The sequence below is a fragment of the Lepisma saccharinum genome, chromosome 26, assembly GCF_977018435.1.
Source record: "Lepisma saccharinum chromosome 26, izLepSacc3.1, whole genome shotgun sequence".
Classification (NCBI taxonomy): domain Eukaryota; kingdom Metazoa; phylum Arthropoda; class Insecta; order Zygentoma; family Lepismatidae; genus Lepisma; species Lepisma saccharinum.
In genome coordinates this window covers 8,186,165-8,210,861 of record NC_139254.1, presented here as the reverse complement: position 1 = coordinate 8,210,861, position 24,697 = coordinate 8,186,165, and the positions used below count along the sequence as shown (strand labels likewise).

The following is a 24,697-nucleotide window of genomic DNA, read 5'->3' as shown; positions in this document are numbered from 1 at the left end:
GGCGGGGGGGAGAACAGGAGAAATCCATTCAGCTCCATCCACGAATGGGCGTGTAAGCGCCATTTCCGGAAAGGACGACGTGTCTGTCTAATTTCGCGAAACGTCGACAGTGGCCCGTCCCAGCCCCCGCTTGCCGTAGCCAGATAGATCTCGCGATGACGCAGTTCGTGACGTCACCAACCGTCGCCTCGCGTCGCATCGCGCCTGCGTCGCGCGATCGGAGAATACCCCACTTCTCATTCGTTCGGCGAAAGTCGTCAGTGATCGGTCGGCTCGCGGACTGGAAATCACGTACCTCGTTGAAGTCAAGCTGCAGGCCAGATCTGGACATGGTTCGGCAGTGGAGTGGTTAGTGAGTGTGACGCAGATCTTCAGTGTTGCTGCGAACAAACGATCGGTCGTCCTTGGGAGCCAGATTAGTAAGTTACTAGATTTTTGTGATATTTCAAACCAAGTCGTTACTATAACACACACATTACCTTACTCGTCTTGTATAAATGAAACTGAAATCGTTACTTTTTACATTTAGTGACAGTAACGCTTACTTTTTACAACGATTTCATTTGCTTATTATTTAGCGTCGCGTTTCTGCCATTCTTGGATAATCACGCTGATGAGGATGAGCTATGAAATTCACGAGGGGACAGGAACAATGAACATCCATGTCCAGGCCAGGATTCGAACCAGAGTCCCTGTCATCGTAGACCTTTTACAGCGAGGGCTGTTACTTTCAACATTAAGTTGTCGTCATGGGCGTAACTTGAGGCCTCTGGGGGGGGGGGTGCTTAACTTTGGGGGGGACAGAATTAAAAAGTTTTCTACGTCATAACAGTAGCTTCCAGGACTATTTGTTCCTAAATAACTATTAAATTTGAAAAATTATAAAACAATACTTATTACTTTGCTTCTAGAAGGTTAACAAGAGTACCATTAACCTGTAAAATTTCCATAAACACAATTTGGGGAGGGGGCAAGTGCTCCCTTGACTCCGCCAAGTTACGCCTATTGTTCTTGTGTCTAACGTTATCTTCTTTCTAATCAAGTATTCATGTGGCGGAGTGGTTAGAACATCGCGCTACGACGCCAGGGGTCCCGGGTTCGAATCCTGGCCTGGGCATGGATGTTTGTGAGTGTCCATTCATCAATTTCATCATATCATCACTCATCCCCATCTTCGCAACTTAGCCAAAAGTGGCGCAAAAGGCGAAGTAAAATAAATGAAATCAAAATCAAATAAACAAGTATTCCCGGGTTCGATTCTCGTCTGTTAATTTATTAGGTTTATTGTACTTCGCTTTTTTGCTACTTTCGGCTAACCGCGAAATGAGGAAGAGTAATGAAATTTATGAAGGGATACTCACAAAGGACACGCATGCCAAACACAGTTGGAAACAGAGTTACCAAATTTAGAGCTTCCCCAGCGTTATGAAATTTCAAGTTAACAATTAAAATGTAGTTAAGTAATTGTAAAAGAGAACCGCAGTGGTGTAGTCGGGAGACCCGGGTTCGATTCCGGGGTTGGGTCATCAAAGGTCGGGAATTTTCCGCCCTTGTCCCCGCATAAAGCGGCTCTGGGGCTCCACCAGCCTCAAATCGATGGGTACATGGGGACAACTCTGGCGGATAAAGGCGGCTGGAGCGTGATGCTGATCACATCACCTTCAAAATGGACGAGATCGAGAATGTGCCTTCGTGGCATGATGATATAGGCAAGGCGAACTTGACCTTTACCTACCTTACGTTAAGTAATTGTAAAAGTAACTGTTGACAATGTTACTTCCAATGCTACAAAGTAAGTATGTCACATTTACAGCAACTTACTTTTGAAAGTTGCTAGTTACAGTTAGAATTCCACCTATAAGCAACCACATGCAACGTGCCACCACTCCTAACTTCAGGATATAAAAGGTAAAGTGTTCCCCTGTGCATAGCACCACGCCATGAAGGCGTATAGGGGGTGTGGGGGTAACGCCCCACACTTTCTTGATCCGGTCGTGAGTGGAGGTGATGTGATCAGCATCACTCAGGATATGGAGTAACGAATTAGGCAACACCCTGCTCCTTGCTCCGGCTAGTTAGTTGGAAGCATCAGTTCTCACGCAGGGATCGGGATTAAGACGATCGTCACACCAAATAAAATTCAAATCATATATATATAATGGATGTGTGGGTGTGTATATTTGTTTGTTCCGGCATAACTCTTGAACGCCTGGAGCAATTTCAACCAAACTTGGTACGCGTATCACTTGCAATCTGGAAATGAATATTGTGTGGGTAAAACACCCTGGCACCCCCAGGGGTGTGGGTGGGAAGGGGTGACATGTAAAAATAGTCGAGAACCACCGATATTAAATTCCGCACAAACAAACATCCGTGACTCTATGCAATCCGCATAACGATAGTGTTTCTCGGGTTGTCTAACATTTAGGCTGCGTTGCGAATGGAATCCATAGTTTTCGTGACACTCCCAAAGCGGTTCAACTTCATCACCTACCGCATGGGGGCTGAGAGGGGGGTGAAAAATAAAATGCCACAAATGACCTAGATTAATGTCGAATCCATAGTTATCGGAGTCGCTAAGCTAATTGGTAACATTCACGATCACATTTAAAATTAGTTACACTACAGTTAGAATTCATTATTTTCCTGTATAATACAAGATTTGGATAAATAAATACCCTGGCAACGCCGGGTAGTCAGCTAATATGCTATAATTAAAATGTCCAAAAACTTTAATCACGGATCGCTCGCGTACATACTTATTCGCACAAATTTAAAATATAATATGTTAGACCCTCCTCGTAAGCATTGATAAGTAAGTTAATTCTGGCGACAGAATCCGCGCACCGCCTTCCCGTTAACAGCAAGGCCTCAACTGCTTACATCAGGCGCGAGGCACAGCTTAACAGATTCTTTCTTAACAATGCTACCAACTCATACCATAAAATAACACAAGAAAAACTGATAATTTATGTGTCAGATCAATCCTAATTAGCGATAGTAAGCTTAATTGTGGTTGGCAACAATTGACAATGTCAACGTGGAACTTTTGACGTTGCCATACAGGATAAAGGGGGACAGATTGCGCACATTTTCAGTCATAGCAAAAAAAAGGTGTTTATTTATCTTTTTTATTTATTTTCAATGTACTTTACATCATTTTTCAGTTCTTGAAGAACAATAATAATGTACGATGGCTAAGTTCTGTATCACCTGTAGCGAAAATATGCACGCAAGAAATAGTAGCGTTTAGGTGCGACAGATGGCGCAGTTAGAATGAGATCTGAATAGAACAGTTTAGCGCCTCACAACTTCTTCTTGGCAGTCCGTAGTTCCATTTTTTAACTCTTCCACACGCAGAGCACTTATCAGGATAAACTGAGCAAGTTTCATGGACCCAGCTTGAGCATTTGATGAATTGTACGAAGTGTGCTGCGATTAACTCTTGGTACAGTTGTAGGCACTCATTCATTTTCATTGTCGATAGATCCGTTGCGGTCACAGAACATAGCTACACGTAGCATCATTCCCCACTCCTAACATAAACAGCCAATAGGAGAACGTTAAATTATTGAAAGCGAGGGAGAATTGCTTTACTATAATGTTACAATGTTAAACTATGTAGAAAGAAACTGATTTTGAAATATAATATTTCCCCTTGCACATAAAATGATTAAATAAAGATTTAGTTTACGGACTTATAACGAAGACTTAATTACTTCAATCTTGTTCATTGTTAATCAAGATCGATATTAGGAAGAAATCTTTGTAATATGTGCTAAAACAACAACTTCTTAGTGAAAGATAGAAATAATCCTAGCCATCTTGGATTTGAAAAATAATGAAAATGTTGCATATACTATTTGGGATAATTATTTGTCTATAAGATCTGAATTAGATAGTGCAACAATACGCGTATAATATAATAACATAAGATAAAACGTAAATATATACATGAATTATGAAAATTATAACGTATAGATCATTTAAAGCAAGTTATTGACTTGAAAGTATACGAATAAGATATATTCGAATATACGAGTGCAATTTGGCTTACATGGTGGTCGCATAGGCGTAGCTACGGGGTGTGCCGGGTGTGCCTAGGCACACCCTAATGGGCTGCTTTATCAAAGAGAATTAAATACAGATATTTCAATAAGAGAGAAAATAAGCGGCAGTTGGTAAGAAGTTGAAAATGTCATTACTTGGTACAAACGTGTGCATTATCGCTGATGAAACGAGTGTCTGTAGTTTTTCGATTTTTTGATGTCATTGGAGAAAGAAGATATTTACTGCATTCTACTCTGTACTGCAGCGTCTTTCTTCTATACCTGTCACAAGCTGCACGTGTGAGAGAGCTTTCTCCAAGCTTTCCCAAGTTAAAACTAAATTAAGAGCAACTCAGAAGCAGGATAGATTGGAAGCCCTGCTCTTGCTATTTGTGGAACAGGAAAAAGCTTCGTCTATTGATGTAAATGAAGTTATTGATGAGTTTAAGAACATTGTACCTTTTGACAGACGTCTCTTGTTATAGATGACGTGTATTTTGATGTATTTGTTTGTAACATTTATGAACATTTTGTGTGTGTGTAATTTCTATGCAATTTGAGTTTTTTCTACTACATATATTCAGAAATTTTCAACACTGTCACTTAGTGAATTTATATTCCTTTACAAACATCAGTGCAGTTAAAGAGCCAAGTGATTGTGTTTCAAAATATGCTATTAAGAAGGTACAAGACCCCATTTTTTTTCTTTGTGCACACCCAAATATAAAGTTCTAGCTACGCCTATGGGTGGTCGTTACACGCAACTTCAAACATTGTTGTATATAATACTGTTATGTAGAGGATCAATTGTGAATGAGTACTTGCAGAGAGTTTTTTTTTCTGTCTACAGACATGAATACTACAGTAAAACTACTACTAGTACACGAACAGTAACAATACTTTGCAAGCGTTTATTTATAGCCTGCTGCTTTCAGCAATGTTCTTTCGCACTCCTTCAGTAATAGATGACTGCAACGTAGGGTAATTCGAATAAGCGCAAGAGAAACTCCAGCCTCCCCTCCTCCCAACTCGAAACGAAATGTTAAATCAATAGCCTTGTGTAACTTTTGTTCATTGACGTATTTTGTTTACGCGTTTCATTTGTTTTTGACGCCAGTTTCATGCAACTGGCATGCTCGTTGTCATTCACTTGGTAATCACTATAATTTTGTTTTCTGTATAAACTGTTTCTCTGTATTATATTTTCTGAACAGAACGACTGTTTCTTTGGAGGGGTATGTTTAAGGGGGTATGGTTCAACACCACACCCACCGAAACTTAATGCAAGTTGAGAGTGGTCGACGCCAGGGTTTCCGGGTTCGAATCCCGGCCTGGGCTTTATGAGTGTCCCTTCATCAATGCCATCATTCATCATCGTCTTCACAATTAGCCAAAAGTGGCGGAAATGCCAAGTAAAATAAACCGAAGTAACCAATCAATGCTAGTTCAGAAATGAAAATCGACAAATCATTTAAAATACTTATTCATAGCTTTACTCAAACACAACAGGGAGACGGTGCATTGTAACAATGAAGCCAGAAGTTTGAAAGCTTTTGAATTCCCGAAACTTGTTCGAAACCTTTATTCATGGACGGTTCACACACGACCCCACCACTTTCTCTTCTGGCCGTTCATTTTCCAATGTTGTTCCTGTTTCAGACTGAACATTCCCTATCCGCCCTCTGAATTTACTGTCCCCTTGACAAGGATTCAAACCTGAGACCTCTGATTTCGTAGCACAACGGCCACGCCCCCTTCCCCCAGCAGGTGGCGTAGCATATAAATTTAATTGATTGACATTGTTTATCTTCCTTCCCTTCTCTGCCACTTTCGGCTAATTGCAAATATGAGGATGAGTGATGATGCCACGAATGGAGTTCACAAAGAACAGCCATGTCTAGGTTGAGATTCGAACCTGGGCCCCCTGGCCTCGTTGCGCGCTGTGCTAATCACTCCGCCACGGAAGTCGACCGGTTAAACTTAAAAAGTCGACAGGTCATATACACACAATGGAAACAATATTTGTAATTTGAGAGAAATAATGAATAATAGATGTCGCTAATTCATAAATTATATATTCAAGAACAATTTCATTAATGTAGTAAGTACAAGAATATGTCTTACAAAAATCACGGAATAACCATTATACAATACGTTGTGACGTATTTATCTTATTAAAGTCTTAGTATAATTGCTACTGTTTTTAATAACTTACAATCCATTCTGAAGAATTATATTTGACGAAGTATAGCATGTATGTTGGTTTCTTCCTTTTTAAAATAGGTTCTTAGCAATCTTGCAGCTTTTTATTTACCTAAGTTCGCATTGATGAGAATGAACGAAATGTAGTGTACTTGGCCTTACCTAATAATTGATTGATTTGATGATTTAAGTCCACTCTATGCACAGTAGGCTAATCGGGACTGGTTTAAAGTGGGATCCGAACCACTATGTGCCTCCACCAGGTATTGAACCCTCCTCTGATAACAAGGGTTATACCTGCCTTTTCAAGGCAGGACATCCGGTACGGAACACGAAATCAGGAATCTAAAATGAATTCAAATCCAAGATGGATATATAAAGTCCGGGCTCGTTCGGGATATTCAGTGAATGCAGTTGACGTTACGTGCTGCAATTTCATTTCCAAAAGATAAATATTGTTAAGATTGGAACAGTTGTGTGCAGTATATTTCTCTGGCCAGCCTTAAGTTATGTTATTTTTATTCTTGGAAACCTTTTTCTTGGAGAAAAAACACTGTCGTTTTGTGCAAGCTTGCGGGACACCACCACCCTGTCACAGAATAATTCCCGGACATATGTACGATGGACTCACCTGTATGTACCCACCTCGTTGCTGAAGACTCTTGTAAATGTAGACAACTATGGCACTGACTAACTGTACAGAAAGTGAACTTTGAACAAACTTTCACTTTCTAGGTTTAGTGATTTCCTGATATGACGACATGCATGCTACGGGACGGCCGCAAGCTCTAGTATCCCGGGGAAAGCGTAACGACTTTTCTCCTGAGATTTCGGCCTGTGTAAGGGACCTGTGGCCACACACCATCGTGAGGAAATTGGGGAGATACGAATGAGTAGCGTGACAGGGTCATAGAAACCTACAACAACGTTGGGGGATTCGTCGTGCTGACCACACGTCACCCCGCTTCTGCAGTATGTAGACCCTGGCCCTCAGGGGCTGTTGAGCCACTGGCTGTTAATATATCTAAAGTTCAAATCACCAACCCTGAGACCTTCTGTAAACAAAATCACTTGCATGCAGAAAGCATTGCAAACTCATAGAAGTAAAATAATCGACACGAAAATCCAGCGTTGTTACAGGATTCATTACGTAAGGTAAAACAACGGCCAATTTGTAGTATGGGATACGCTGCCGCAAATGACGTCTCACTTTAAACCCAATGCTCTTTCTTTTGTACTTATTGCTTCACCTTTATGGTTAACTCTTTGTACCAGTAATCATTTCCCATAAATTTAGCTTCTTTCTTGCATGCGAATTGAATATATTTTACTTGCATTTTTTTAGACAAAATGATATAACATGGTAATGAATATTTCTAAGGTTTGATATAAATATTTGAAATTTGTTTGTAGATTTTATGTAAATTGTATCTTATGTAAATAAAATATATGATGGGCATAAACAGCCGTATTCAATGCTGTAAGTCCCAATAAATATATATTGATGATCATGATCGATGAATGTTGTTGGGGATTGAGTGAAAAAATGGCGTATTGGTTCAATAAGCAAGATTATTCGCTAGATTGAATCGAATGTTATGTGGATTTTTGAAGGACTTGTGTAGTAAGATTAAGTAGTGTTTAGATTATTATCTATTGTGATAGAAAAGGACAAAAGTTGATTGATAATAATCAAATCTATTACAATTTAAGACGTTCAATATCCCTTTGGATTGTATTAGAGATGTGCTTTAACTGTCTCGTTTATTTATCATAATGGATCAAAAGGGAAGCAATACTGTTGAGGACGGACATAGTGCTATATGCAATAATACTATAACCAGTGATAATATTGATATGATATCATCTGATTCAAAACATGAAGAAAATGATGTAAATGATGTCATGGACATTTCACACAAAGTAAATGGGCCGAATAAAAGAAAGAACAATACAATACAAAATGAAATGGGTAACAAAAGTTCTAGGATGGAACACACTACCAATCATGAAGAAAAAATATACCAGTATGACATAGGTGCCAACGAACCCTATTTAGTGATAATAGAAAGTAGAAACCAACAGTTAGGAAATTTGCATCCAGTTAAAGTTGGATATATGTTGATGGATAATAATGTGAAAGTAAAGTATGTAGATCAAAGTGGACGAAATAGAGTTCGAGCATTATTCAACACGTCACAAGAAGCTAATAACTTTGTGAAAAATAAAGTGTTATTAGACAAGTTAGGAGTAAATGCCAGAATTCCTAAATCTTTAGTGGAGAAGGAAGGCCTTGTGTTTGGAATACCCACAGAATTTGAAATGCAGTATTTGGAAAGCAGTATAGAAAGCCCAGTGCTAGTGACTAAGATGGAAAGAATGAAGAAGAAAATATGGCGGAATGATGGGTCATTTAAGCTTGAACCTACTCAAGTCTTATGTGTAACTTTTAAGGGGACAGTTTTACCACAATACATAGCAGTTGGAAAACAAATAGTTGAGGTAGTGCCACGTGTGAAACCAGTGTTGCAATGTAATAGATGTTTCAGATTTGCTCACACAGGTCAACAGTGCAAGGGTAAAAAATTGTGTTATAAATGTGGCCAAGATTATCACGAAGGAAACTGCGAAATGAGTGAAACATGTATAAATTGCAAAGGAGATCATAACGCTTGCAACAAAATGTGCTCAAAATATCAGGATGAAAAGCAAATTCAAATTATTATGGCCGAGAAAAACATCTCATACTATGAAGCAAAAGGTATTGTGACGGGAAATAATTCAAAAAATATATCATGTGAACAAAAAATTAAATTATTTAGGGATCAATTTCAACATGAAACTGTTCGAAGAAGCGGATTGGAATTCCCTCCCATCAAAAAGAGTTATGTGAATGAGAAGAATGCACCAACAAGTGATAGTTGCAAGGAGGGCAGAGAGAGTTATTGTGCGAGTTTTGTAACTCAAATGGCGGAAAAAAAGAAAATAGCAAAAGAGAATAGTGGTCAAAAAATGAGAGTACAATACAGCAAAGTTGTTACATCACCTCCAAAGAAGATTATGAAATCGGCTACAAGACGTATTGTACAACTCCCACGGGAAAACAAAAAGGATGTGAACGTGGATTCTTCATCCTCATCAGACACAGAAAAAGAACAAATAAAATACAAATATCCAGTATATTTGAGAGAATCGCCTTATAGTAAGCAAGAACAAGATATGGACAATATAAATTGCAGAAGATATTCGGATCGTAAATCAGTTTCTTGTAGACAAAAGGAAATATATCAGTCATTGTTGGACCTTTTACCAGACATGATTGAATCAGTTCGTGATTTAAATGATTCCAGGAAGAAACAGAAGATTTTAATTTCAATGCAACAAATTATAGGAAAGATAATTGCAATATTATCAGAAAGTTAAACTTGTAGAAGAGGATCAATAGGTATGTCTTTTATAGTGCAATGGAATATAAACTCATTTACAGCTAGAAGATTAGAAGTATTACAAATTATAGATGAGCATCATCCAGGTATATTGAGTTTGTCCGAATTTCGTGGTAGACAGCATCAATATTATCAAATACCTCATTACGAGTTAATATCTAATTTACAAACTAAAGATACAAGAGGTGTAGGTTTATATATACATGAAAGTATAAAATTTAAGAGAGTAACATTACCAGAATCATTAGGGTTGATAAAATTATTTAATGTAGAATTAATAGCAGTGAAAATTAAGATGAACACATTAGAGTGTACAATAGTTTCAATTTATATTCCATCGAGTTATAAATCTCAACATATTAAAGTAACACACTTTAATGAATTATTATATTATGTCCACGACAATGTCATTATCACAGGTGATATGAATGCTCATCATGAAGCATGGGGTTGTAATTATAGAGATGCATTAGGATGTAGTATTTTGGACTGGATTAGTGATCGATCATTACATTTCATGAACGATGGGTCAGCTACTCATTATCCATGGAATGGTAAATCACCAACAGCCATAGATTTAACTATTGTGTCAAATAATATAATAAATAAATTGTTTTGGGAAGTAGATTTTGTGAATAGGGGTAGTGATCATTTGCCAATTTTCATTACACTGTTAAATGATGCACACTCAGTACCTAAAATATATTCATTACCAATTAGAAGGTGGCAGGTTAAAAACATCGATTGGGAATTATATTCTATAATTTTGGACTCTTATATCTCAATGGAAGATATTAAACAGGAACAAAACATAACGTGTCAACGTTATTTACAATTAATAACATATGCAATGGATATTGTAGCTAAACGGAAGAAAATTAATAATAAAAACAACTTTCCTACTATAAGTTGGTGGAATGATGAGTGTCAAGATGCAAAAGAAGAAAGAATAAGATTGTCTGAAATATTTGCTGAACAACCTTTGCCAAATAATTGGATAAATTTAAAACAAGTAATTGCTAAAGCAAAACGTATCTTTAATAAAGCAAAAAGGCAAGCATGGGAAGAATTCTGTGAATCATTATCACCATCTGTTAAAACAAACACAATTTGGAAAAAAATAAATTTTCTTAAAAAAGGACATAAAATTAGTTTCACCTATAACAACAATTTGGCAAGAACATTTTGAAAAAAAGTTTACACCTAGTTATGTAAGAAATAAAAAACCCGAGATTATAAATAATATAAGTTCCAGTGATGAAATTTATTCAAAAATAACATTGCAAGAATTAAGAGAAACTCTAAGTAATATAAAATCAACTGCTCCAGGATACGACGGAATAACGTATGAAATGATAGGACATCAATCGGACAATGCATTAAAAGTACTTGTAAATATTTATAATAATATTCTGAGAAGTGGAAATGTGCCGCAAAACTGGAAAACACATCTGATACTACCTATACTTAAATCAACTAAAGATCCGAAAGAAGCTGAATCATATCGACCTATTACGTTGGCTCCTACAATTGAGAAGATATTTGAAAGATTATTATTAAAAAGATTAGAGTGGTATTTTGAGAAAGAACAATATTTTTATCCCTATCAGTTCGGTTTTAGGCTAAACAAGGGTTGTATTGATGCATTATCAACATTAACATTGCATGTTCAAAATGCAATGTATAAGAAACAATATACATTTGCTCACTTTATAGATATACAAGGTGCATATGATAGCGTTGATCCTCATATATTAATTGATATGTTAAATCAGACAAATACTCCGAAAATAATTATGAAGATAATATGGAACTTGATGATAAATAGGAAAATATTATTTTGGTTTCAGGACACACTTAGTGGGCCCCGTACCACTTCACAAGGATTACCTCAGGGAAGTCCACTGAGTCCATTATTATTTAATATATATATGAGAGGAATATTTCAATTTCATAATTCTACAATAAAAATAATTCAGTATGCAGACGACTTGTGTATATTAGGATCATTTTGTAATCCATATGAAGGTATTCAGAAAATAGAAAATAATTTTTATAAAGTGAAATGTTGGCTGGAGAGAATGAACTTTATCATATCACAGAACAAGTCAGCAGCTGTATGTTTTAATAACAAAAGTGAACATAAATATCCAAATACGTTGACACAAATTGCTGGTATTCCATTTCAAAATAAAATAAAATATTTAGGAATTAATTTTGATAGAAAATTAATGTGGATGGATCATATAAGGTATTTACAAGCTAAAGGTGAAAAAATTTTCAACATGCTTAAAATTTTAGGAAATACTAATTGGGGTGCTCACCCAAGAATAATGCTTTTATTTTACAAAAACTTTTTTAGGCCTAAGCTAGAATACGGATGCAGCATATATGGAAGTGCTACAGAAAGAATTCTATCTAAGATAGATAGTTTAGAAAGAAAAGTCTTGAGGAGATCATTGGGTCTCATGAATTCAGCTCCCAATGTAGGAGTTTATTTAGAATCCATAGAAAAACCTTTTAAGTATAGATGCAAATGGATTACAAATAAATTCGTTTTCAAGTGCTGGGAAACACAAGAACATCCAGTAAATAAACTTATGCAAGACCAATGGATTTTATATCAAGAGAACAAAATAAAGGGACAATATTCAACTTTCCTACAATGTAAAATAGAATTTCAAGATTTATTTTCTACAATAATAACGCATAGCAAACATCCAATTTATGAAATTTCATATGATCAAATACCGGTAAGGAATGTTTCATTAACAAGTTATGAAAATATTCAATTATATTTACAAAATTGGGAGAATTATAGATTCATATACACAGATGCATCAAAAAATAAAGAAGAAGTAGGATGTGCTTTTATTGACTCTTCAAATGGAAATATTAAAAAGTTTAGACTACCTGGAGAGTGTTCTATTTTCTCGGCAGAAGCATATGGAATATATCGTGCATTGATGTACATTAATAATATTCCAGATAAAAGGATATTAATATTAACAGATGCTAAAAGTGTTTTGTACAGTGTGCAATCTTCATATAAAAAGTTATATAAGGCATCAGCATTGGTACTTTACATAATAAGATTGTATGTTAAGTTAACTACAGAGGGAAGGACAATTCATTTTGCATATATACCAGCACATTCAGGGTTTCATTATAATGAACTGGCAGATAAAAATGCTAAAGAAGCAAGAATTATGGATCACAGAACGAATATATTATTATCATATACAGATATGTTACCAAGAGTTAAAAACAAAATTCAACAAGATTGGGAGATATGGGTCAAACAAAAATTTACATATATGGGTCATTCATATAAAAATGTACTAAATTTAAACAATAAGACTCCGTGGTTTTATACATTTAATATACCCAGAAAGTTTTTAGTTTTAATACTAAGATTGAGATCAGGTCACATACGTTTAAATCACCATTTATATAAAATTAATTTAGTAAATTCACCTATGTGCAAGTGCAATCTAGATCAGGAAGATGCTCATCATGTTATATTTCAATGTCCACTTTATACCACTCAAAGGGAGATGTTATTCAAGAATCTAATAAAGAAAGGAATACCTCTTCCAACTTCTTTATTCTGTTTAATATCGTCACCAGATGTAACAATTGTATTTATCATTTGTAGATTTTTTCATGATATTAATATAGACATATGAAAATTGTAAATATTCAAAATGTGTAACTTGATATAGTCACCAGATATAACAATTGTATTTATTATCAATTTTAAATTTGTATGATAATGATGTAGATAAATTATGTATAAGAAAACTGTATATATTCAAAATTTGTAATTTGTGTAACAGTGTCATGCATGACAAATTTTTAGGACACTTGGTGTAGAGCTGGTATAACAGCTAAAACCAATAAAGTATGAATATGAATATGAATATGATCATGATCGAAACAAGACAAAGAAAGTTCTTAAATTTATTGCGGTTGCAAACTTTGACAAGCATCCTAATAACGATTATTGTTCCGCCAAATATAGTGGACTTCGTAAAATAACTTGGTGACATGGCAAGGCAAGATAAGTGTGAACATTTTATAGGAATATGCATTGTAACTTTCAATGAGCTTAGAGATTTGTGTACATAATGATATTTTATAACATTGGTTATTTTCTAAAAATAACCATGTGAACAGCAAGGAAGTAGTGCTACTTTCAACATGGCGAGTTCTATGCGTGCGGGAAGGTCTCCGTGTTCAGTGATACGTCGAATCGGTGAGACTGTTCGTTTACAGAAGGTCTCAAGGTTGGTGATTTACACTTTATGCTATTCAATATTACGACGACTTGAACACGCTTTCTTCCACAAATTTCTGCCGAGGTAGTTCGTTGGTCAGCACTGGTGCGACACGTGGTTATATCTAGTTAATTTGATTTGCAGTGATCCTATATTTGGAAGATTTGCCTCGCTTCTCGTATCCCGTAACTCTCTCGGTCTCATGTGTATATATAATGTATACAAAATTACAAATAAACCACGTAAGTCATATTATGACAAGACAATTTTGATTTTGGCGAAATTGTCTTAGCCTCAATCCAGACGAGAATCTCGGATGGTAAATCTCGGTCTCGTCTCGATTTTTTTACAGTAACTCGTCCTCGTTACGTCAACTGTCTCGTTCTTGCCTCAGTATCTGCAACACCCCTAACGAAACTCGTTACACGAGAGCGCTTCAGTTCATCCGCTAGAGGCGTTGCGTTCGTTCTTGTTTCGTGATCGTCTCAGAGCTTCTGTAAGTTGACATACACAAGCGGAGATCGAAAGAAATGACTAATTACTTCTGCCTTTAATTTCCACACGAACGCACTTCGCAAATTCCGCATAACGGAAATGAAATCTTGCAATTAATTTTCCTTGAACTTTTAAAAAAGAACACGTCTCCTGAATTCTCATGCTCGAATAACAGTGCGACTGAAAGTCTGTGAGCTATTCTTGTTTTCCCATCACGCTACAGTGCTCACGATATAAAAGTCAATGACCTTTCCAGAACATTGTTTTCCTGGTGGATATTTCGTAGTTTTCAAGCTGCCAGGGAGATGTCGCTGACCGTTGCTTACGAAACAACTGACTGTTTACTTGATTGCTCCGATCCGTTACAACAAAGTCTCTTTTACTGTCCCCATCTTGTTTTTCTTTCTCTCTCCTTCCTTGTAACCGTCTTCCATTGTTCGCTTTTCTTATCTTGTGTTGTGCTTTCTATTTGCTTTGTCATTTTCTCTCTTTCTTGCAAAATATCATTTCTCTTCCGTTCTCCTTATCTTGCTTCCTCATTTTTTCCACATTACTTTCTCTTGTCTCTATCTTCCTATACACCCTTCCATCTTTCATCTCTTCTTATCTCCATTTCTCTTAATTCTCTATCTTTTTCTGATCTTTTCTCTTTTATCTACATTTTTGTACATCTGCTTCTTCTCTCTCCCTCCTTTTCGGTCACTCTACGTACCCATCTCTTCATGTCCGTTTTATCTTTTTCTGTCTCTATACTTCCTCACCCTTTCCTCTTTCTTCTTCCTTCTCTGTGTATGAGATTTCTACATTTTGAAATTTTAGATTAATTTACAAATTAGCAACTTATTTTCAGAAAGTATTTTTCCATCACGGCAAGTCTCACTAAAAACGTGTTCTTATGTTATTATACAGGGTGTACCAAAAGTCCCATTACCCCCCTTTGAATTGTAGACAAACCTGCAAAATGTTATTTTAACAGCATGCGTATGATGAGAGGATGGTATACCATTAAGTCAGACCAATGACCACCATTTACTCCAGAGGATCTGTTTGCACACCGCCATTTTCATGGCACAGTATTGTTCGCCTCCAAGTGCGATGTGAAATCTTCCGTAACATGACTGGCGTGAGGGAAGCAAGCGCACTGCGAACAGCTTATTGAAGTTCCCCAGTTGTCTGATAACGATTATGGCCGACTTTCTGTTTGATGTCTCCCCATGGCGCATTATCACAAGATGTCAGATTTGGACTTTGGGGGTGGCCATTTTAGAGGTGCTGGTAAATTTGGCGATCCTCGTCCAATCCATTTGTCTCTGAGCACATCATGGAGGTATTCTCTTAAAATTGCCACCCCGAAATCCAGATCTGACATCTTACGTTACGAAGGATTTCGCATCGCACCTGGAGGCGAATAATACTGTGCCATGAAAATGGCGGTGTGCACACAGATCCTCTGAAGTAAATGGTGGTCATTGGTCTGACTTAATGGTATACCATCCTCTCATCATACGCATGCTGTTAAAATAACATTTTGCAGGTTTGTCTACAATTGACTAGTCGCGAAGATAAGGATGAGTGATGATTATATTACATTGATGAAGGAACACGCGCAAAGGACACCCATGCTCAGGCCGGGAATCGAACCCGAGAATTTTAGTTTCGATATCTATAGCCGATCACCTGACTAGTCTGCTATTATTCTTAACATAGCAGGAAGCAGAGAAAGGAATGCTGAATAAGTAATTTGGCAAACGTTAGGTTATTGACTTGAGAGGCGGTTGTGAGAGGAAAGATGGAATCGACATAGAGCGGGATTGTGACAGGGTCGGGGATGAGGAGAGTGAGTTCTGACAGGGTGGTCAGATGTGTGACTGTGATAATTGAGATGATAAACAGAACGATCTGTGGAAATAACCAACATCCGGACGAAAGGCAGGTAAAGTCCTTTTCCTAATTACATCCATATCGGTTCAGTCATGGAGAGTATAAAACTCATATTTAGCTTAAGTCAATTCTATCTCCATTTCATTGAACGTAACCTCTTATAACACCATTAAGCCTTGTTTCCATGATATGAAAAACTCAATATGCTGACGAAGGCTAACTAACTAACTCTCTAGCCTTCTTAAACCCGAAGGTTCATGGCTGCAGCAACACAGGCCTTCCATCTTTCCCTATCTTGAGCAAGTTCTATATACTCTTTTCCATCCCTACCGATTTCCCTTAGGTCCATCTCAACGTTGTCCTTCCATCTTCGTCTTGGCCTTCCTACAGGTCTCTTACCATCAGGTTTCCCAACAAGCATCCTGTAAACTCCTCTTTCCTCTCCCATTCGTGCCACATGGCCTGCCCACCTAAGTCTTCTTGATTTAATTATTCTATTTGATTGATTGATTGATTTAGTTTATTTTACTTCGCATTTTGTGCCTCTTGGCTAATTTGCGAAGATGGGGATGAGTGATGAAATGATGAAATTGATGAATGGACATTCACAAACAACCAAGCCCGACCGGGATTCGAACCCGGGACCCTTGGCGTCGCAGCGCGATGTGCTAACCACTCGGCCACAGGGTCGGGCGATTTAATTATTCTAATAATATCTGGACATGAATACAAATTATGTAGTTCTAAATTATGTAACCTTCTCCACTCACCTGTCTCCTCATCCCTTTTAGGTCCAAAGATTTTCCTAAGGATCTTATTTTCAAATACTCTCAATTTATGTTCCTCTTTCAATGTAAGGGACCAAGTTTCACATCCATATAATACTACAGGCAAAATTACTGTTTTGTATATTTTAACTTTTAGTTTCTTAGATATTAAACGAGAAGGCAAAAGTTTATGAAGAGAGAAGTAACATTCATTTCCTGAATTAAGCCTACTTTTTATTTCCTCTTTAATATAATTTTCACTTGTTAATATTACTCCTAAGTATTTGAATTTCGAAACTGGTTCTATCTCTGCTGACGAAGGCAGTAATTTATTTTATTATAAAACATAAACTAAACGTAACGTTTCAACCTTCTAGCAAGGTCTTCTTCAGACTCTGCACCAAGTACAAATGTAACAAGGTACAAAAACAGGACGATATATACACAAACATTACTCCCCTCCAGACTATTAGAAAGTTGTTCTGGAATATTCTAGCAGGTGGCTTTCCCTTGTCAACTGTACTTTCACCTAAAAGGCTAAACATATTTACTTCCATATAGAATGTGGTTGGACTCTTTTTCTCACGCTCTTTTTCCTTCATTCTTCTCTCCTCTTTCTCTCTTGTCCTTTCCTCTCTTTCTAACACCTTCTTCCATTCTTTGTTTAACTTCAGCAGATAGGAAGGGAGAAGAGAATACTAGTGAGAAAGGGGAAGGAGGCCATGGAACAGACAAGAAAGGTGAAGAAGAAGAAGACACAATGAACTGGAATGGGGGATTTGTTGCCCTTCATTGTTGCATTTCGGGATATACATTTCCTGTTCTAGTTTCCAGGACAGGGAATGTTTACAATTTATTCGTGAATCTCTTAACATCCTTATATATACGTGTACATATTGATACAACTTTTGGTATTAAATTATATGATTAAAATACATAGTGACATGAATATTGGTAGTCAACATATTACATAATCATGTTACGATTTGGAGTATCTCGCCTATTCTGGTTTGCAGGACAGTTTGATCTGGAAAATATTTTGAAATATACTATGTATTCTATCGTTTTTATTAATACATACGTGTATTCACATTTCTATAAAGTTGGTGTTAACGTACAATATATAATTAACAGATAATTAAGCTACATATTACATGATTAATGGTTAATATTTGTGCGACCATCAAGAACATACCTCGAATTGATTTACCAAATGTAGGTATTTTTATGTGATATTATTTACACTGCCTGACAACATCTGGCCCACCTCCCGAGTCGCCCCCGAAAGAAACTCCCCGGGCACGCCACTGGCTGAAGCCTGACAACACACAAAACAGCTTCCGCCAAAGGCGCCGTCCTTCGCACCCAGAGTCACGTGGCTTCTTGCTTCTCTTTTGTTTTGTCTCCGCGGCTGGCGTTCCAGTCTTCACCCTTTGACAACCTCACGGTCGGCCGGGATCAATATAGCCACTCCGCTCTTCCGGGTGTTGCAATGTGCGACTGTTTATTCCGAGGCTTTCCCCCACCCCTCCCTCGCCGGTTACGCCGCTTGGGGAACGTAAACAAGCGCGGTCCGAGTTCTTTGTGCTCGACAAGGACATATCTCTGGTTGCGTTGCGCTGTTTATGGTGCTGAGTTCGCACAAGATTATCTTCCTCTGGAGATTCTTGGAATGAATTTCGTTTAACTTGCGACAAATATGCATTAATGGGCCTGTGCAAAGCAAGCTATTGTAGGTGGCAGCACCTCTGCTGTGTCCTCACGCTTTTGATCGCCAATTGTTCTCCCATTTAAATACAGCTTACCGCTCACGAAGATCCCCAAAAGAGGGAAGACGGCGAGCGGGGGTGAAGGGAAGGACCGGTCCATTTGCAGATTTTAGGGGTAGCAGAAAGCATTCCGCTGCGGCTTTTCGAAGTGCCTGGGAGTTGATCTGCGTCAATCACGCAGAGCATCTGTCCGCAGCAACAGTTTGCTGCTTTTCTTTCAGTGGCCAGACAACTTCTGTATTGCTTATCCTGTGCATTATTTAGACTGTATTTCAAAGAATTTTAAAAGAATATACGGCAACGACTCTAGGGTTACCAGATGACAAACTTTTAAAAAAGATGTCATTTTTAGATTGCAAAAAGTTAACAACTTTCGACGAAGATGAGCACTTCGATTCATTGTAGATTCATTGATCTGGTGTTTTAAGTCCACTTTATGCACAGTAAGGCTAATCGGGACTGGACCTACAGTTTAAAGTGGGATCCGAACCACTGTGTGCCTACACCGGGTATCGAACCTGGGACCCCTTGATTACAAGGCAACGACGTTACCACTGCGCCATCGGGGAGGCCCGATGAGCACTTCGAACACCCGTTTTGTGCTTACGGGTGTTTTGGTGAGCTTATAGATCACACACCCCTGTAAGACAATTTTACACCGTTTCCGTATAACTAATAATAGGCCTCATTATAGGCATATGTCTGAATATTCTAATATTTATTCACTATGCCCGTAATATTATACGGTTGTGAAACTCGGTCTCTTACTTTAAAATAATAACATACATTGACATTCTGCCTTGGAGTTGTTTTTTCCAGGCCTAAAGTCAGGAAACCGTTTTTGTAAGGTAAGTCGTTACTAAAATCACATTTGCGTTTCGGCATGGTTCAGATCGCTGACCCACAGACCTGCACTACTCCACTGCCATGTAACAACTAAGAGTACAGCAGTTAAAAACTATTGTTTATTTCTGAATTCTGATGTCGTGAAACTCAAATCAAAGAAAGCCGCGGCGTATTGCATATTCTTACCTATTGTTAGAAACTTGCTGATCACCATGAGCCGCGGTAGATATCACAAATGCTTTGAAATCAAAACCTTACGCGACGAGCGGCGACAAGAGAAGAGACGCAAAAGTTGGAATTTGATTCCGAACGTGCTGCTATTACATTAAATTGCAAGTTTAATATCATCTTAACCTCAGAAATGATGTCTTAACATGATAGTTGAATAATCACTGCTGTAAGAGTAAGACTTTTGAAAAGACGATCATCAACAACAGAAGAGATATCGGAACTATAAAAAAGCCTTAAAATTTGCACAGCACTCTTTTACGTCTCTTCCAATTTTCACAATTTAAGTGATCTATTGTTGAGAATCCGGTCAAGAATAATGCATAATAATTCCGCGCGACTTTACTTTTATTTGTATAGTTGTTTTTAATAACTTACTTTTTTCACATGATATACTTTTCCACGTAGCTAGTAAATATGGTCTGTTTTTTATATACACACATTTATCGTCAAGAATAGTTATTACAAAAAAATATCAACCTCTACGGCTATCTTATTTACAGGAATTATAATTTAAACATTGTTGTTACCGAGAAAAAGAAGGACGATAATACGAGAAGAGAATGTCTGCTTAATAGAATGAAAACATACGTTAATATTAAATTATCGGATAGGGCATAATGTTAGTCATAGTGTATAATAATATATATCATGCGTTTACACACTTAATACATTTTTCTTTATAATTTTGGGAGTTTCTTCGATTCCTACTCCCACCGTTCAATCACACATGCTCGCAACCAGAAAAAAGCAAAGCATAGTGTAAAAATGTAATTTTTTCTATTATCGACCCATCCATGGCAGCTAGAGACGACCCAGATGACGTCAAGTTTAGTGTTCTTTGTACATAAACACAATATATTTAGCCCGTTTGCGCAACCGTGCCGTTGCGCTTTAATATAATTCTTAGGTTCAGGAGAATGTAATTTTCGGAAACTTATGACTGGCTACATAATCTTAAAGCTTTACTAAACCCATTTTTATTATAGATTTACACGGAAAATTCTTATTTTGTGCAATGTTTTGGTCCACAAGATCACGTGACCTTACACCGTGTGGCTTCCTTTTGTGGGGTTTCATCAAAGACAGGGTATTCGTGTCAATAAGTGCCGTGTCACTCGTGTTGCACACATTTAACATTTGCAGGTGTAAAAGAAACAAACAAACAAAAAAAAAAACAGTTCCTTGTTCGTTCTGGACTGGTTTCATTAACGTAAGTTCAACACTTTCCTTGCAATGCATTTTTGTAACCTCTCAATTATTCATGAAGCATCTATTTATATAACACCCACTGAGACGCAGCAACAGAATTTCTGTTGTCTGCTTCTATTGAAATCAAATGATGTAACGCCCACCGCAGGGAAACCTCGTGGAACCGAAGCGGGAATTTCCGTGCCAGAAGTTGAAACCGATTGTTTACATAAAGAAGTAAAAAAGGATGAAGACACCCCTTTTGCAAAGAATAGACTGTCGCAAAGACAAAGGTGGAATGGATAAGTGCACGTGCATTTTTTTCGCGCGGAGATTTCGACTGAGATGTGACCGCACTAGTAGTGTTGCTCACGGGACGGGACATGTCCCGTCTCGTCTCGTGTCTCGTCTCGAAAACGAGACGAGACACGAGACGGGACAAGCCTTTTGAAATTCGAGACGGGACGAGACGGAATGCCTTTCTCGTCTCGTTTTCGAGACGAGACACGAGACGGGACGGGACGGCTTTTGAAAAGTCTCGTCTCGTCTCGAATGTCTCGAAAAAATAAATGCAAAATTTTTAATCAGTTTCAAATACTTGTTTGCTTGGAATAAAGTATTTCAATTAGAAACGTTGATAAGCGTGTATTAAGTCAAAATAAGAAGACTATTCTACAGAGAGATATGAATGAATACCTAAACTTATTTCCTATACTCTTTCGAAACACAGCGTTACTCCCCATTTTTTTTAAAAAAAATATTCCAGGTTAATAACTTTATGTTACGATAGTACTCCAGATACTAATACAATTCTGAATAACATGAAGTAAAAGGGCAGCTAGAGAAGGTGGAATGAGGGGCCAAAAGATCGTGGAGTGTCTGCGTCCGAGGTTTATCTTTTTAAAAATAGTTTCAGCTCTATAGGTTGGAAAGATAAACGGACCGACGGATATGGTTTATTTTTATTATTTAATTTTTACATCAAAGGGTGTACAGAAGTGAAGTAGGAAAAGCATTGTGGGAAACATGGCAGTATAAATTGATGAGGAGTTGTTGGGAAAGTTATTAAGGAGTCCAAGATATTAGCAAAACTAAGAGAAGAAGATAATTAGGGACAAATAATCTTGCATTATTCCACTCCGAACAGCTGAGAGCTAAAGAGGAGGAGAAAATACGGGAAATTTGGAAAGAACTAATTTGGTGATTTAAGTGTTTACAGGGAACCACGACAAGATTTTACCACATGATTATTTGCACGGGTTGCGAAATTATTAGAATGTTATGGAAATTTCAGATATGTCTTTGTTGAGAAAATTCTTGTTGTTTCCCTCAGGCATTCTGCAGGTGGTTGGATTCGATTTTTTTACGTCCGTTTGAAGATTATTTCCAATGTTTTTTTTATTTCTTTATTTCTTATTTAAGGAGAATACTATTCCTTGGATTTTAAAACCAAATACTGAGGCTGATATAGAATAGATTTCAAATGAAGGAAGTGCACTAAGTTCTGTATAATAGTCTTAGAAGGAAACTTTGTTCTATGAGGGGATTCCCCGATGGTACAGTGATAGCATCGTCGCCTTGTAATCAAGGGGTCCCGGGTTCGATACCCGGTGAAGGCACATTGTGATTTGAACCCCACTTTAAACTGTGGGTCCAGTCCCGATTAGCCTTTCTGTAAATCAGATGAAGGAATGTTGTAGCTGTTCTTTTTATTCTGTAAATTTAGCCTTCAAGTTTATGAGCAAAATACATGTAGTATCTATTGTCTACATTTTCACTCGTTATTAAACACATTTCACAAAGTAGTTTTATCGAACTTCAGAGGGAAGCAGACAGCAATGTCAGGGTGGCGGGAGCTTGTTTACGACCAGGGTGTATTCCGAGACTATTTTTCGCCGTTCTCCACTGACAAAGGTTTCGCTTTGAACAATGGACACCGTTGCTTCAGGGGGCAAACACCAAACATAGGACGAGGTTGACCTGCAGTAGCGGGTATGTGCCATAAATCCAGGCCTAAAGTAGGAATGAAAGTTGATGCAAGGGAGGGGCAATAAAAATTCTGTAATTTGGTTTGCTTGCTGACAGGAAGTTTTGCAGGAAAAGCTGAAAAGGAAAACGGCAGACTTTGAATGAAAGAGGGACAGTGAACACAAGTTATTTGTATTAATCGCCGACACACAAGCTTCCATTTCGAAGTGAGGCTATCAGCAGCGAAGTTATTAGAGGGTTGGAAGCTGTGACGACGCCAGAGGAAGCAGGGGGACGCCCCATGTCGGACACTTCGCCCCCCTCCCTCCAACTGAAGTTAATTAAATATCGAATAATAAGAGAGTTCATTTATAAGAGTATGAAGATTTTCACCTTTTCAAAGTGGTGTATTCTGCATGATATCACTTTTCTGCTTATAATTAGTGTTGCCCACGGGACGAGACGGGCCAGGCTTTTAAAAATTCGAGACGAGACAAGATTGACCATGTGTCATAAGACAAACGAATATTTTCGAGACGAGACAGCATTTCCACGAGACTCCACGAGACGAGACAGGCCAAAGTCTCGTCTCGTGGGCAACGCTACTTATAATACCAACTTGATTAACAAATATTAATTTGCTTCGTCAAAGATTGGAGCGCCGACCTGGGCATAGGTGATTTCTCATCCATTTATGTCCTGTAATAGCCGAGATTAACCTAAGTTTTAACCAGTCTTAAGAACTGGGAAAAAGTGTTGAATGTGGATGATTTTAAAACATCACGAATATTTTCAGGACCACAAGACATCATCTGTAGTACGGGCAAATTATTCTAATCGTGGTCGTTAGTGACAACGCTAATTATTAAAAGACATTGAAAGTTGATTCAAGATTTGGTTGGTTGGTTGATTTGGTGTTTGAAGTCCACTTTATGCACAGTAAGGCTAATCGGGACTGAACTTATAACTTAAAGTGCCTCCACTGGGTATCGAACCCAGGACCAAAGGTGATCGAAGAAAACCCGACACTACATGTCAGTTGTTGTGGATTCATCGCGCTTTCTTACTATTCAGGGACTTGAATTTCGAGATGATGAGTCTGAGGAAACCTTAACAAAGGGAATTTCTTCGATAGTCTTGAAGTTAATGAGGGGATATTATTTGGAAATGTATTGAACGTGAACCTTAAAATGCAAATTACACTTAAAATTCGATTCAAAACATATCGCGGGCAGGTAAAAGAACGCTTATTAGGATTTGCCACTCTTCAATCATTAGATGCAGGTTCACTCTTTCTCCTACATATCAAAATCAAAGAACTTCTTCCCACGAACTCCATGGGTGCCTGTAATTGGGTAGCACAGACATACGTTGGAGTGGTAGAGTAAGAGTAAGTATTGCCAGGGTCAGAATATTTCTTGAATTATGAGATAACTGTAACCTTTGTCTGATTTTTTTATCCTGTGATAACATTTCCCTGAAAGGTGAAACACAAATTTTGCCCAAAACTCTTCAGCGTTACGAAGATGGTTGTCCTTAAAATCTTTGAAAAGGCTTGTTCGAAACAGGATGCTG

The 24,697-nt window shown here is 37.6% G+C and overlaps 1 protein-coding gene across 1 annotated transcript in view; it reads left to right on the top strand.

Moving 5' to 3' along the window:
• The first annotated feature begins 277 nt into the window (after positions 1-277).
• Positions 278-24,697, top strand: part of LOC145979832 (GTP-binding protein Di-Ras2) — an 83,674-nt gene continuing 59,254 nt past the window's right edge. The window contains exon 1 of the mRNA XM_083112858.1: positions 278-419. The gene's annotated coding sequence lies outside the window, so the exon portion shown is untranslated. The remainder of the gene's footprint in view (positions 420-24,697) is intronic.